Source organism: Lucilia sericata, unplaced genomic scaffold (assembly GCF_015586225.1).
Source record: "Lucilia sericata isolate MDLA Ls3-8-SP2 unplaced genomic scaffold, ASM1558622v1 Contig002166F_arrow, whole genome shotgun sequence".
NCBI lineage: Eukaryota > Metazoa > Arthropoda > Insecta > Diptera > Calliphoridae > Lucilia > Lucilia sericata.
Genome location: NW_023996006.1, coordinates 62,149 through 64,672, shown reverse-complemented (window position 1 = coordinate 64,672; position 2,524 = coordinate 62,149). Strand labels below are relative to the sequence as shown.

The 2,524-nt window shown below is 30.8% G+C and overlaps 3 non-coding genes across 3 annotated transcripts; all 3 read right to left on the bottom strand.

Annotated features, from left to right (window-relative positions):
- Window positions 1-840: 840 nt before the first annotated feature.
- On the bottom strand, window positions 841-912 carry Trnad-guc. The gene has a single exon. It is a non-coding gene; the product is annotated as a tRNA-Asp (tRNA).
- A 794-nt stretch (window positions 913-1,706) lies between these two features.
- Window positions 1,707-1,778, bottom strand: Trnad-guc. The gene has a single exon. It is a non-coding gene; the product is annotated as a tRNA-Asp (tRNA).
- Window positions 1,779-1,981: 203 nt separating this feature from the next.
- Window positions 1,982-2,053, bottom strand: Trnad-guc. The gene has a single exon. It is a non-coding gene; the product is annotated as a tRNA-Asp (tRNA).
- Window positions 2,054-2,524: the final 471 nt, after the last annotated feature.

The window sequence follows — 2,524 nt, the reverse complement described above, 5'->3', positions numbered from 1 at the left end:
TAGTAGTTAGTTAGTTAGTTAGTTAGTTAGTTAGTTAGTTAGTTAGTTAGTTAGTTAGTTAGTTAGTTAGTTAGTTAGTTAGTTAGTTAGTTAGTTAGTTAGTTAGTTAGTTAGTTAGTTAGTTAGTTAGTTTAGTAGTTAGTTAGTTAGTTAGTTAGTTAGTAGTTAGTTAGTTAGTTAGTAGTTAGTTAGTAGTTAGTTAGTTAGTTAGTTAGTTAGTTAGTTAGTAGTTAGTTAGTTAGTTAGTTAGTTAGTTAGTTAGTTAGTTAGTTAGTTAGTTAGTTAGTTAGTTAGTTAGTTAGTTAGTTAGTTAGTTAGTTAGTTAGTTAGTTAGTTAGTTAGTTAGTTAGTTAGTTAGTTAGTTAGTTAGTTAGTTAGTTAGTTAGTAGTTAGTTAGTTAGTTAGTTAGTTAGTTAGTTAGTAGTTAGTTAGTTAGTTAGTATTAGTTAGTTAGTTAGTTAGTTAGTTAGTTGTTAGTAGTAGTTAGTTAGTTAGTTAGTTAGTAGTTAGTTAGTTAGTTAGTTAGTTAGTTAGTTAGTTAGTTAGTTAGTTAGTTAGTTAGTTAGTTAGTTAGTTAGTTAGTTAGTTAGTTAGTTAGTTAGTTAGTTAGTTAGTTAGTTAGTTAGTTAGTTAGTTAGTAGTTAGTTAGTTAGTTAGTTAGTTAGTTAGTTAGTTAGTTAGTTAGTAGTTAGTTAGTTAGTTAGTTAGGTTAGTTAGTTAGTTACTTAGTTACTTAGTTACAAAGTAGTACAAAGTAGTACAAAGTAATAGAAAAGTGGAAGATTATCTCTCTACCCGTAGTTACTAAAGAATAAGAAATTAGTACAAAAAATCAACATTCTCCCCGACGGGGAATTGAACCCCGGTCTCCCGCGTGACAGGCGGGGATACTAACCACTATACTATCGAGGATGCATAGAGAGCTGTTGTTACTTTAAACATTATAAATCAAGCGCACGTATTTGAACAGGTACAAAAATCAGTCCATATGAAAATATTAAGCCCCTGAAGTCCTTTAAACCCCATAAATTTCTCATACATGCAAAATATATTACAATGTACACTATTAGAACATTGTACCCAGGAAAAACTTACATTGAAAAGTAATGAGTTAAATAGCTAATAAAACCTCTTTTCACTACTTCTTCATTAGCATTTTAAGTCATTATTTTAACACGGTGATGTCATTGGAGGCAAGTACTTCTACGCACGCTTACAAATAGGGACTTAAAGAAGTACTTGCAATTTCCCTTCCAAAACCGTTGTTGAGTAAGTTGTTTTGTTTTTTAATAATAAAAAGAGCCAGCTAGAATACGAACCAGGGGCTTCGGTTTGTTAGTCAAATGTTCTACACACTGCACCACTGCTTAGCTATTTTATTGCGCGTCAAATAATGGTTTTCACAAACAAAACTAATTTTTTTTTATTTTTTTAAAACACAATTCTTAAAACGCAATTAAATAAAATGTGCAAACAAAATGACAAAGCCGAAAATAAAGTACTTCTATATCAGATTATAAGAAAGTCATTACTAGAGTATTTCTATGTAATGCAGACGGTAAGTAATAGTCATTGAAAAGTAAGTGGTTATGGAAGTACAACCCATTACCGAGTTTTTGCTGGGGTAGCTTTCCTGTTGTATCTGGCATTTAGCTCCTTAAAGATGGTCTTAACAGGAAAGGAAACAAAAATCTTATTTATCTTATCTCCCCGACGGGGAATTGAACCCCGGTCTCCCGCGTGACAGGCGGGGATACTGACCACTATACTATCGAGGATACATAAGAAAGATGGTGTTACTATTGAAACTGTAAGATAGAACTTTTGATTAGGGGCCATGTTAAGGGATTTTTCTGTTGAACTCATTATATAGTCCGAAACAATGAAGTTAGATCCGTAGAATTGATATAAAGATTTTTATTTTAATTAATTGTAAAAAAAGTTTAAATTCTTGAGAATTTAAAACAAAAAACCTTTTGTCCTCCCCGACGGGGAATTGAACCCCGGTCTCCCGCGTGACAGGCGGGGATACTGACCACTATACTATCGAGGATATATTTAGGATTTGCTTCATTAGTAATAAAAAGCAAAGAACAAAAATACGCTAATGTTCGTAAAAGAATTTTCTTAAATTTCCATCAGTATCATATTGCTAATTCACGGATCCTTCTACTTAAAGTTAGGATATCAGGTTATAAGTAGTATCTAAATTAAATTGCACTCCTTTCCATTTTTCCATAACAAAGTATTTACTTTGTAAACATATTAAATCCCTTTAAAAAATATATGCACATATGATTTTATATCTAAATGCCCAATATAAATAGTTGTAGTTTAGTACTATTTAAGTATTTGTACATATCCGTTTTAAGTATCCGACAATAATAAAGGCAACAACTAAAACAACAACGCTAGAAAAATATAACACTAAATACTCATTCAGCTTATGAAAGTTTAAAGTAACTGGGTACTTGAAAATGTTATAAGTACAAAGTGCTTTTAACTAAACTTTACTTACATACAT